Source organism: Lissotriton vulgaris, chromosome 1_1, assembly GCF_964263255.1.
Source record: "Lissotriton vulgaris chromosome 1_1, aLisVul1.2, whole genome shotgun sequence".
NCBI classification, from domain to species: domain Eukaryota; kingdom Metazoa; phylum Chordata; class Amphibia; order Caudata; family Salamandridae; genus Lissotriton; species Lissotriton vulgaris.
The window spans coordinates 1,901,521,199-1,901,535,108 of NC_141685.1; positions in this window are offsets into that span (position 1 = coordinate 1,901,521,199).

Below are 13,910 nucleotides of genomic sequence, written 5' to 3' on the forward strand. Positions count from 1 at the left end.
AACTTTGTCGCTCCCTTGAGAAAGCCTGGAAAAAAGACCCAACCACCAGCACCAAGGACGCCTTCAAAAACGCCACCCGCATACACCACCAACTGATCCGGAATGCCAAGAAAGCCGCTTTCAAGGACCGACTAGATAACAACGCCCACAACAGCAAGGAATTATTCAACATCGTCAAGGAATTTACCAACCCCTCAGCCAACTCCAACGACATCACCCCCTCTCAAGCCCTCTGCGACTCCCTAGCCTCATTCTTTCACAACAAAATTGCAGACATCCACAACAGCTTCGACAACCGACCCGTAGACCAACCCACCCAACCCCCTGCAGGACCCCCACCCCCCTTGAACATCCTCAATGACTGGAAGCCAATCTCCACCGAGGACACCATCCGTCTGATGAACTCTATCCACTCAGGATCCCCCACAGACCCATGCCTTCACCACATCTTTAACAAAGCAGACTCCACTATAGCACCGCACCTCCGAGACGTCATCAACTGCTCCCTCAACTCCGCAACCTTCCCGGAAAGCTGGAAACATGCCGAACTCAGCGCCCTCCTGAAGATACCCACAGCTGACCCCACCGAACTCAAAAACTACCGCCCTATCTCACTCCTTCCATTCCCGGCCAAAGTCATCGAGAAAGCGGTCAACAACCAGCTTGCCGCATTCCTCGAAACCAACAAATCCCTCGACTCCTCACAATCCGGCTTCCGAGCCAAGCACAGCACTGAAACCGCCCTCATTGCAGCAACAGACGACATTCGAACTCTACTGGACAATGGAGACACAGTCGCCCTCATCCTCCTCGACCTCTCTGCAGCCTTCGACACGGTCTGTCATAGCACCCTTCTACAACGCCTCAGAAACGTCGGAATCCAAGGAAAAGCACTGGAATGGATCACCTCGTTCCTCACCGGAAGAACCCAGAGAGTCCGCCTTCCACCATTCAAGTCAGAGGCCACTGAAGTCATCTGCGGCGTACCACAAGGATCTTCACTCAGCCCCACCCTCTTCAACGTATACATGAGCCCCCTCGCGGTCATCGCACGCCAACACAACCTCAACATCATCTCTTACGCCGATGACACTCAACTGATCCTATCTCTCACCAGAGACCCTAACACTGCTAAAACCAACCTGCATGAAGGAATGAAAGAAGTAGCCGACTGGATGAAGCACAGCCGTCTGAAACTGAACTCAGACAAAACAGAAGTACTCATCCTAGGCACCTCCCCCTCCGCCTGGGATGACTCTTGGTGGCCAGAGGCCCTTGGAAAAGCACCCATCCCGACGGACCACGCACGGAACCTGGGCGTCATCCTGGACTCCTCCATCTCGATGAACAGACAAGTCAACGCCGTTTCTTCATCTTGCTTCAACATTCTTCGCATGCTCAAAAAAAACATTTCGTTGGATCCCCACCGAAACTAGAAAAACGGTCACCCACGCTCTGGTCACGAGCCGACTGGACTACGGAAACACCCTCTACGCCGGTACCACCGCAAAACTCCAGAAAAAACTCCAACGAATCCAGAACGCCTCAGCCAGGCTCATATTAGACATCCTGCGTAAAGAACACATCTCTGGTCACCTGAAAAACCTCCACTGGCTCCCCATCAATAAGAGGATTACTTTCCGGCTCCTGACCCACGCACACAAAGCACTCTACGAAATCGGACCCGAATGCCTCAACACACGATTGTCCTTCTACACCCCCTCCCGCCAGCTACGATCCTCCAACCAAGCCCTTGCCACTGTACCCCGCATCAACAAAACCACCATGGGAGGTAGATCCTTCTCCTACCTGGCAGCTAAAACCTGGAACTCACTTCCCACTCACCTTCGCCTTACTCAGAACCACCTAGCATTCAGAAAGCAACTTAAAACGTGGATATTTGACAAGTAATTCCCCACCCTTCTTCAAGCGCCTTGAGACCCTCTGGGTATGTAGCGCGCTATATAAATTTATTGACTTGACTTGACTTGACATAAATGAGGTATTACGTGAATTCCTTGACATTTGTAGAGAGGTGTGGCTCACTGGTTAGAGGCGGCAGACCCGGAGGCTGAGAACGGCCCGGGACCAGGGTTCGATTCCCGACGCGGCAGGGTCGAGGACCAGGGTCAGCGGACTGATAATTCTCGCCTCGGTGCCCACTTTGGGCAGTGATCACACTCGGTAACTCTGGGCATTAAGCTTGCCTCATCTCTACAACGGCCCCCCACAGACGCCGGGGATGCCTGGCTTCACCTTGGAGATACCCAGCATGGGACCATCTCACAGGGAAAGCCAGGACGGGTTCCCCAGCGGTCATTCGCGCCAGGATACTCCGGTAGTAATTGAGCGCGCTACAAAACACCTTACATTTACATTTACATTTACATTTGTATGGTTGTCTATATCCATTACATCCTTATTTACTCCAAAAACAAAGAAGAGCATCTTCAGCAAGTCAGAGCAGTGTTACAATGACTACAAGAAAACCACCTATTTGTTAAATTACAAAAATACACTCTTAACACAAATACTGTAGAATTCCTAGGTTATCTACTGTCCTAAACACGAATAATGATGGACCCAGAAAAGTTAACTGCAATGCTAGATGGCTAGACCTAGTTCAGTAAAAGAGGTCCAAAAGGTTTTAAGTTTTATAGGCGTTTCATTCCGCAGTTTTCTGAAATTGTCTATCTTATCATTAAGTTGTTACAAAAAGGACAACTATTTTTATGGTCAGAAGAAGCAGCACAGGCTTTTCAAAATGTAAAACAGAAGTTTACATCAGCACCTACACTAAGACATCCTAATCCAGACCTCCCTTTTTAGGTCTCGCCTGAGCCAGCGCATGCACTGCTACGGCTTCCATGATGCCATTACACTGTGGCAGAGAGATAATTGTTAGCCATCAAAGTGGGTTTCACAGAATGGCATCATCATTTAATTGAAGCAGAACATCCAGTAACCCTATTTACCAATCACAAAAATCTATATTTTTCTAGTTCACCAAATACATTAACAGCTCGACAGATTAGATGGTTGCATTTCTTTAGTGATTTAGATTTTGTGATAACATATCAACCAGATTCCAAACAAATACAGTCAGATGTACTCTTGCTATGGTCACTTCAAACAAGAGAGCTCTATTCTTCCGATAATACCTTATGGCAAAATTATTGCACCCATCGATCAAAGACTTTTTACCTTTATTAAAGTAGAAAGTCTAAAGCAAATTATACAAGAGTGGTAGTCACATTCAAAAAACATAATCAGAGATGGATTACTATATCATGAAACAAATGTATTCGTACCCACTTCAGAATTACAAAAGCAGGTACTAATATGTAATCATGATTCTGCTTTAGCCGGACATCCTGGATTTCTAAAGACCTTAGGAAATAACAGTTTTGGTGGCTATCAATGATAAAGATGTTAAAACTTATATTGAACTGGACTATCTCGGGCCCTGTATATTGTATAAATAGTAGTTTCCTATTTGGATTTTGTTGTAGATTAAATGGACCCCCTGAGGAAGAGCAATGTCGCTCGAAATGCATCGGGATATTTTGACTTGATGTACATATTTCATTCATGTTGAACAAACTTCACGTCTGGGCCTTGTATATATTGATACATGTGGATAAATTACAGTATCTGAAAACGTGACTTTACCAAAATCCAGAAATCAAAGTGAATTAAACTTTGAATGGTTGAAATTACTTGTGTTTAATTTACAGCAATTTGTAGCATACAGATGTGCTCAAGCGCTTCACCTTACACCTGAAAGAGTCCTTGCAAAACTTATATTGAGACATGTCCAACTTGTGCTAGAAATAAACCCTTCCATAAAGCTCCTGTAGGATATATACAACCTCTGTCTACACACCCTAGTCCCTGGCATACCATTAGCCTAGATTTCATCATTAATTTACCATCAGCTAATGGTCACACTACTATCCTTGTGGTTGTAGACTATATGTCTAAATGGCGCATTTTATTCCATGGCATAATTTACAGATGTCACTGGAATTTAGCAATATTTTCATGAATCACATAGTGCGTTTACACTGTTTACCATCTAAAATCATATTAGACCGTGATTATCGATTTACTTCGACATTTTTGAAAGAAGTGTAAAACATTAGGCATGGAAGTAGCATTGTCTACCGCTTTCCATCCTGAAACAGATGGACAGATAGAAAGGATGAATCGAACACTTGTGCAAACCCTTCGTTGTTTTATGGTCCCAATAACAAGTGATTGGGATAAAGATTTCCCCTATACTGAGTTTATTTACAATATTAGTAACCATGTGGCAACACATTGTTTATTGTACTCGTTTTTATTTTTTATCAGGATATCACCCTAAAGCTTTGCCAGTCTCTAATGATACCTCTCTTATTCCTGCTGTCCCTGACCGATTACAACAACTACTAGACATTCAAGAACAGGCGAAAATCCATTTAAACAAATACAAAGAAAATATGAAAAAAACAAGCAGATAGAAAAAGAGAACCCACACCAAAATACAGAGTGGGAGATTTGGTCTGACTTTCCACAAAAAAACCTAAATGTTATAGGTCCAAGAAAATTACAACCTCAATATATTGGTCCTTTTTCAATAATAAAAATGATCAATCCTGTCACTGTCCAATTAGAGTTACCTCCTGTATATCCTGTGCACCCTACCTTTCCAGGATCTCCATTAAATGTCTATAGCCCAGAGAAAAAAAAAGAAACACCACAAATTCCAGTAGACAGTTGTTAGAAATGGCTCGGGTATGCGCCAAAGCCAAGCAGAAAACCACCACTCTAGTCAGGGCAAGGGAGTTACACGCTGAAGATAACCCCTTTTCACCCCCTTGGTAGCTTGGCACGAGCAGTCAGGCTTATCCCAGAGGCAATGTGTAAAGCGTTTGCGCAACACACCTACACAGCAGCTACACACTAGGCACACCACAAAAGGAACTTCACATAAGGTTATGTAAAAAAACAGCCTTTGTATTATCATAAACACATTAGAAACATGAGCACATATATACACAATGCCAACTGGCACTAGGCAATATTTACTGGGGATTATATACACATGACAGGGCCAATCGAGCTACTATCAGAACCATCACAATGCAGTAAATATAAAACACAACCAGTAACTACTGGTACCATAATGACCTAAGCATTATCATATTAGCATTAGACACCATCCTAAAATATCATAACATGACATTAGGCATAAACACATTGGGCCCAAACCTCATTAGCATAAATACATTACGCATTAGGCCTCACCAGCATAAACACATTATGCAATAACCTCATAAGCATAAACACATTGCACATTAGGTACCACATTAGGGCCTTGCGCCCTACCAACATAGAACTGACCCCAGGCCAACTGGCCTTTCCCTGGGGCTCAAATGCCCTCTGTCCAAACAAATTCAGGGCTTCTAGTGGGGGCTTTAAAACGGCCCTTTGCTGCCTAGGCAGCCAAAGCAAAGTGTGCACTGTGCTGGGGCCTAGGGTGCTTCTCACCCTTTCCTGCTGAAAATACAAAAGCCCTCAAGTCCCACTCCGGAAGTTCTAGAAATGATCTGGCCCCCAAACATAAATGACACTGGCACCAACTGTGCCTCCAGGTTCCTCACTGGGACGTCCAACCCAAATTGCACCAACGTTGCAGCTGCCCACTGTCCGGTGGGGCAGCTGTGGCAATGAGCACCAACAATGTGCAATATAGAGCCCCCACTCACTAGGGCTCTGCTGGGTCTCCTCCGGTCTACTGCTGGGACCTGGGAGGCTCCTCCTTCTTCCTGCTGCTGGTCGGTAGGAAGACTGCTCGACAGGGAGAACCTTCAGGACTCTCCAGGTCAGGTCGGGTCCCTTGGGGCATCAAGAGACTTGGCTGCGTCTTGCAGGCACAGAGGTGGGGTAGGATCCCGTCCTCCTTCCGGGACAAGCTCAGCCCCAGGACAGGCAACCTCTGCCTGACTTCCGGGTCGGGTTCCCTGTGCGGCGCTGCTGTCTTCTCTCAGTAAAGTGCGGGGAAGGCACCCGCTTCAAATAAAAGCAATTGCAGGGTGGGCACCCGCTCTTTAAAGATGCAGAAATGCAGGGTGGGCACCTTCTGGAGAAGCACAAATGTGCGGTGGGCTCCCACTCTTCCCCAGCAGCACAGGGGTAATCCCTCACAGCGGGATGCCCTCGTAATCACCACACAGCACAGCGCTCCAAGGAACCAGCACTCTTCACCAGCTGGCACCAGGAAATCAAATTGTAGCGCTCACGAGCCACTAAGCCCACAGTCCCAGAAAGTCCTAATAGTTAAAGGGAGCAAAGGCTGGGCTCAGGCAGGATAGCACACAGGGCCCTCGAGCTTGGAGGCAGTCCCTTGTGGCGGTTCCTCCTGGAGCCCAGCAATAAGCCCCCAGTCACAAGAGCAGCACACATTTCATGGGGTCGCAGCCCCAATATTTATACTACATATTTGCTTTGTCTGCCCTGGTACAGGGCTTGGGGGAGCCAGCCTAAACTGGTTCAGGGGGGAATTGGAGCACTTTGTTTACAAGGCTCCTCTTCCCCTTTGTCAGGTGGGGGCTCGTCATCAGACACACCACAGGGGGGTGGAGCCAGCATGCCCTAGAGCAGGCACAATCCTATTCAGGGTGAGGGGACTACTCCTTCCACTACTTCAAATGCAGATGCCCTATTCAGCCTAGCGCTGACTCACCCTGCCCCTCCTGGAGCCACACAGACCTCACCAGCCCCTGTCACTCAAAAGCCAGACATGCAATTCACATCGGGCAGGCAGGCACATACCACACAGAAATGCCAACTTCTAAAAGTGGCATTTCTAAAATAGTTATAATAAATATGAGGACATCATTGCGTTGCATTTATTAGCACTATTCCAAATCTACCAAAACTTACCATAAGTAACACAGAGAGCACACACCCTTTACACTGGATAGTAGTAAGTCCAACAACAGTAATTTAGAGTACGAGGTTCAGCGCATCCTTGATTAAAAAAATACAGGGTTGTTTGTTAGCCTGGAAAGGTTATGATGCTAGTAAAAGTTCCTGGGAACCAGCTTACTTTGTTCATGCACCTAATTTGATACGCCAAATCCATCTTAGATGCCCCAATAAACCACGTCCCGTAGGACGCTCTTTGAGAGGGGCGACTGGTAGGAATTGTACACTGAGCATGGCCAGTACTCGAATTGTACACTGTGCATGGCCACTACTCTGGATAAAAATAGTTATTGTGCACTCAATAATTAAGTTGCAGCATCATAGCCGTGAAGCATAATATAATGATATATCTGCTTTGATTATTTTATACAAATTATGTTATGAATAAATGTTGATTTAGTAAGCGTGTAATAATTAACATTGACTTCAGTTGATAAAAAACCTGTGTTGTTCAAAAGCAGTAGAAGAAACAAATTCACATGGTAAAAGAATCGTGACTAAGCATGACTAAGCATTCAACCCTCTTCTCACGTGCAATGTTTTGCCCGTTGATGCCATGCTGCACCTTGCTTTGATAGTTCGCTGGGCAGACCCTCCACGTGTTACCCCACCCGCTCCAGAACTATAAATAGGAGCATCTAAACAACAGAAGTGCTTGGCCTTTTTGTTTCATTCCGCTTACCTGGAATCCAGCGTTGTGCAACCTCCGTCCTCTTTCTCCTTCATCTCTTGTCCTGGGCAATGCCTCTCCTTCCAGAGCTTCCTCCACGTCCTTCCCTTCTTCTGCTCCAGTTGCCCGGCAACCTTCCTCAGTCCCACGTTGCTTCAGGAGTCTTCAAACACCTAAAGAAAAAAGAGAAAAAGGACAATGTTAAAAAAAGGTATTTCTTTGCATTCGAGTCTTGCTGGTGCTGATTTGAGAAGTCTTCAGGTTTTATTTTGTGTTGTGCAATTAGTTGCGATAACAAGTTAATTTGTGAACAGAGTTTGAAAACATAATTGTATATCACACAAGATTGGGGATCAAAGCTTAGATCCCCGCACCAGTCTTGACATCCCTATGTTTGAAACAGAAAATAAGGTGCAAAAGGGCTTGAGACAGAATCCCCTACGTCCCAACATGGAGAAAACAGAAGTGACCTAGCTGATATTCCCAATACCATATAGCAAAAAAACAGCCCAGCACACTTATACATATCAAAGGTGTGAAATACACAATAAGTAGATTCAGGACACAACTGTTTTCCCAAAAAAGAGTTGATGTGATCTTGTAATTTTGTACTTCAACCTTTACTCATTTTTTCTTTTAAAAGCGTTTTTTTGCAACCACCAACGCGTTTCGTCCACAATCGGACTTCTTCAGGGCTCACAATATATGCTTTATGCGTTTTCACATGACCATTGCCAATACATTGGATCAGTGGTTTTGAGATATGCATATCCAGACAGTGATACTTAGCCACTTCAGAGATTTCAATAATAAACGTGTGTCAGTGAATAAATGCACCCGTCACAGCATGATTGTCTGTCACTAGAAGGACTTCTTCAGAAAACTCTAAAATAACACTCTGAAGCAGAAGACTTATTTGGAGCCAGAACAATTTCCTAAACAGCAAACAAAAAACTTGATTATTAGAATATATTAAGATACAGGCATGTATGTATAAATATTGATATTTCTGTTTCTCTCCTTCACATGCATAGTAAAAGATATTGTGTGTATCAAATTGCTCCAGCTATTATTTAGAAGATTTATGAAAAACCTAATAAGAGTCACAGAATATTTAGGAGAGGTATTGTTAAGAACAAAACTGAATGTTCATTGAAAACTAAAGCTAATAAAAACAAAAGTCAGTTATTTTTGCCATTTGTTGTATATCTCTATGTAGATAGAACACACATCATCGTTACCCTTTACCAGTTAATACTAGAAGAAGTGCTTGCCAGACAATCAGAAGTGCAAGAACCACAGTATTTCTCTATCTGGTTTTTCATCCCATTCCCCTTAGGTTTCATAGTGTGTTTTAATCACTGTTGTAGGAGTGGGGTCTTGGAGTCTTGGGATACAGCATCTCATCACCCCAAAGGAACAAACTGGTTTTTAGGTGAGTGGTATCCTAAGAATAACACACAGTAATACAGTAAAAACACTACAAAACGACCCACACCAGTTTTAGAAAAATATACAATATTTATTTGTGTAAAACAAGAACCAAAATGATAAAAATCCAACATACAGTGACCCAAATATCAAAAAAGCAATAATAGACTTCATACACAGTTCTTTGAAGTTGATAGCACCATCCAGGGCTATCACAACATCATGAGCAAACAAATCCAACTGTTATGACTAACCGAGGCGTCGTGGACCAGCTATGGTGCCAGCGAGACCCATAAAACAGTACCCTTGGAGATGCAGGGCGTCGGACCTTGTGGTGAGCTGTGGAGGAGTGGCGTTGGTAGGCGTCAGTTTCGGGAGTCGGTGCAGGAGTCATAGGGCCCTTGAGTTTGAAGTCACGAGTGCCGGAGTCGGCAGGCGTCGGGCTGCAGTGAAGCAGAGTGGTGCGAGGTGCGCTGCCATCAGGTCATCATGCATGCCGCGACTCGATGACAGTCATCCAACTGCGTCGATGAAACCAGGGCTTTGGCGCAATGCAGGGCAGTGCTCATTGCGATGCTGACAGGTGAGGATTGAGGCAGCGCCATCGTTGCTGAAGCGCTGTCATCAGTAGACCCAAGTCTGCAGTGTCAGATGGGGTAATGTGGTGTGCAGCGCCCACAGGTCTCAGTAAAAGCAGTGGTGTCGGTTGATGATCTGGAGTAGATGGCACTGGCGTTAGTAGGCCAAGGCTGTGGTATGGGATGGGGTGTTGCATCGAGTAACGTATGAGCGGTGCCCCCAAACCATGGTGCAGGCAGCTGCGTCGCTGTCAGCTAAGACCAGTGCTGCGGTGCAAAGTGGAACAGTGCTCTGCGTTCTCCACAAGCCATGTCCACAGGTCACGGTGAAGGCAGCTTAGTCAGTGACAGCGTTATGATGCCGTTGGGGATACCAGGGCGGCGGTGTAAAGAGAGGCCATGTGGATGGTGGGCCTACAGGTCACAGTGCAAGCAGAGGCTTGGTAGCGGTGTCGGACGGCGTCGACGGTGAGACCTGGGTTGCAGTGGGGCATTGCCCTCTGCGGTGTCTTCACGTTATGGAGCCGGCAGCGGCGTCATTGATGGCATCTGGTTACCCTTTCTACTCTGTTACAGCTGAAATATCCAGATCCAAAAGCCAGTAACCAGAAGATGTTGAAGTATTTGATTTCCCTGAGACTTCCAACAGGAGGCAAGCTCTGATGCTGCCATGCCACCACCACCCCCACACTGCATAATGGCAGCAGCCGTAACTGTTTCTCACCAATGTTAGATAGATTTAATCACCCAACTCAATAATGACTTAGGTGGTCTGCCGCCCCTGAAATACGCTCCAAGTTGCCACTTGCCACTTGAATATGCAGTATAGTCATCCAATAGCGGGAAGCTGCAAAATGGCCTTGCCACTCTTAAGTTCCCAAACCCCACCTCAGTACAGGAGGTGAAAAGATTATACACACCTCTAGCGTGCCGCTCACACCATATTGCCAGTTCCAGTGCACTGATTTAAAAAAAAAAATGCTGCCTCGCCAAAGAGTTCTTGAACGAGTCTTGCTGAGTCCAGATATCTCATCTGTGGAAAATTCGTTTAGAACTTGTGTTTTGAGGTGTGCTCAATTTTCTCATACCATCCTTAGTCACCAGTGTAGAAACGTAGGATGAACCACAGGAGAGGGATAACAAGTTACAATAAATGTATTGTAAGGCACACCCCAGCCACAGCACATCAAGGTCAGAATTCCTCCTTTGGCCAGCCCCCGCTTCACTCCAACTCAGATGATGGAATGTAGGTGGTCACAAACTACTGTTCTAAGTGCAAGGGGGAACCACAGGAGTGTGATTATAAGTTACAATGAGATTGTTGTAAGACACACCTAAACCACAGCATATCAGGGTCAGCCTTCCTCCTTTGGCCAGCCCTACTTCACTGCAACTCTGGTGATGTAATGTTGGTGGTCATAAACTATTGTTCTAAGGGCAAGGGGGCACTAAGGCAGGGGGGAAACCATTACAGGGGATATCATACAAGGGAAGTGCCATGGATACTGTAGAACAAATAAGTTTCTTCCCTTGCTGTGAGTCAGAAGTAACTGAGCGAGCAAGGTCAAATTCAGTGTCAGAAAGTGCCGGTGGAGATGGAATGCCATGCATATCTAGTGTGTCCATTTCCCTATTTACAGGTTCTTCTTGAGTTCCATTATCCTCACTCTTACTTTGTTCTACCGTGTTCTTTAGAATTATAATTTTTTATTGTATTAAATGATTTATCACCACCAGTTCTGTTCAGTATACACCATTAATTTACTATCCCATCTGGGGAAAAATTCTTAAAGCTATAGTACCCTTCTGCTAAAGACTATGATATTTCTACAGTAGTGGCTTTCCATTTGAAGTGTTTTCATTTTAGTGAATTTTATCCATCTTTTCACTCCAATCCAATAGGTGAAATGTACAGCAGAAAAATGACTTCCAATACGTTATATTTCGACCGAAACATCTTCTGATATGGTAATAATAAAATCCTTTATGAACTTGGTGACCTATTATACCTCCTCCCCCATCTTACACTGATAATGAGTATTTAATGAGTATTTATGTCCACAAAATGCAAGGCTTGGCAACCTCCAAGAAAACTCTCATAAATGTTTTAATGCATATGTCATTGTTGAAGTCTCACTGGACGTCAACATGGTGCTGAGAGTTAAATCATTGGTGAACAGACAGCTGATACACCAGCTTTTTCTGATATTTATTGTTCACCCAAACCAATTTATGAACCTGTTGACTAATTTGACTCCCATCCCAGGATAAGAAAACGTTCAAAATTCCTTCGGTAATATTATCATGAAATATTTTACTGAAGACGATAGAGATTAACAGGCACATGCATCAAACGATTTAGGAATCGCAAACGGTGCGAATCGCAAAATTCGGCCGTTTGCGATTCCTAAATCACTATTTGGGATGCATTATCCTAAAAGTGAAGAAATCGCTATTTTTGCGATCTTTTAAAGTGCGATTGCTTTTAAGGAATCACAATTTTGCGATTCCTTAAAAGCAATGCATGAAACTGAAAAAAATCGCGATTTCGCAATTAGAGAGAAAAAATTACCATGAGGTTGGACCTCATGGTAATTTTGAGAAATGTTAGAAATATGCAATTTTGTGCATTTTTTTAACTTTCATGTTGTGCACACACATGCCCTTAGGGCATGTGTGTACGCAACATATGTGCATTGTTTGATTTCAGGGGTGCAACAGGGTGTCCTTTGGACACCCCTGCACCCTTGAAATCGCAATCTCAATTTGCGATTAGCTAATTGCGAATCGCAAATTGAGATTGTCTTCCCATTCATTCCTATGGGCCTCTAGGCCCATAGGAATGAATGGGAAGGGATTCCTTAATTGCGATTCGCAAAATGCTAATCGCAATTAAGGAATTTTAAGAAATCGCAATTTATTTAGCGATTTCTTAATGGATAGGCATTTGCAATTCCTTAATTGTGATTCCTTAAAAATCGCAATTAAGGAATCGCAAATGCCGAGATTGATGCATGTACCTGTTAGTCCATGACGACCAAAAGGGATTTATGAAGGGTAGATATTTAAAAGAACTCACCTTCTCAGTGGCTGGCGCAATAGACATGGCGACAGTTTTTAATCTTCCTCTTGCTCTCATTGCCCTCGATGCCACCAAGGCGTTTGACCGTGTGAATTGGCTTTATCTGAAGAAACTCATTCAACATTTAGGATTAGGTCCAAGCTATACTAACACCTTGCTATCACTGTACAGCCCCCCTACCTCTAAGGTGCTTGTTAATGGCATTTTGACACCCTCTTTTAGGGTAATGAGGGGTACACGTCAGGGATGCCCGATTTCTCCTTTATTATTTAATTTATATATAGAGCCGCTTGCCAGTAGGATTAGAGCTATGGATACAATAGCCCCCTTTAGGGCAGGCGAGTGGAATAAGAAGATTGGTCTCTATGCGGATGATATTATTATTTTCACTTCAAACTTGAAAGAGTCAATGGGAAACATATTTAAGCTCACCAAAGAATTTGGCAAAGTTTCAGGGTATGAAATCAATGAGAGTAAAACAGAGCTAATGGCATAGAACTTGGACACTAAAGACATTAAATGCAAGAAGGAGATGAGATACTTAGGCGTGAGAATAACGCAGAACATAGCAGACTTAACAAAAATGAATTTCTCTAGGGTGAAGAAAGAAATAGGGGCAATATTGCGAAGTTGGAGTCATCTACCTCTCACTATGTTTGGTCGTACTAACTTGATTAAAATGGTGATTTTACCAAAACTTACTTTTTTGTTTGAAACAATTCCCTGGGACTTTGACAAGAAGGGGTTTAAGAGATTACAAAGCGAGATTTGCTCTTTTATTTGGGCCTCTAAAGGATCTCGCTTATCTTGGAAGAAAATTAGAAGAAGATGGGACAAGGGCGGGCTATCAGCCCCAGATTTTTTGTTATATGACTGGGCTTTTCGTTTAAAAAATTTGAGAGAGCTTATTGGAGTACCGAAGGCTACAACCATTGGGCAGATTTTCTTGGCTATGTTAAGCTTGAGCAACTATGATGAGGACGGATTCATGTATAAATTTTCAGACCCAAAATTTTTCAAAAAGGTGAAATTGAAAACTCTACGGAAAGCAGCAGAGCTCTGGTATAAAATCAGGAAACTAGCAAAGTTGAGTTATTATGGATATACGTCGTCTATTTGGGACACACCAGGATCACCGTCGTGGGTAGAGGATGCATGGGCTGTCCCGTTGAAA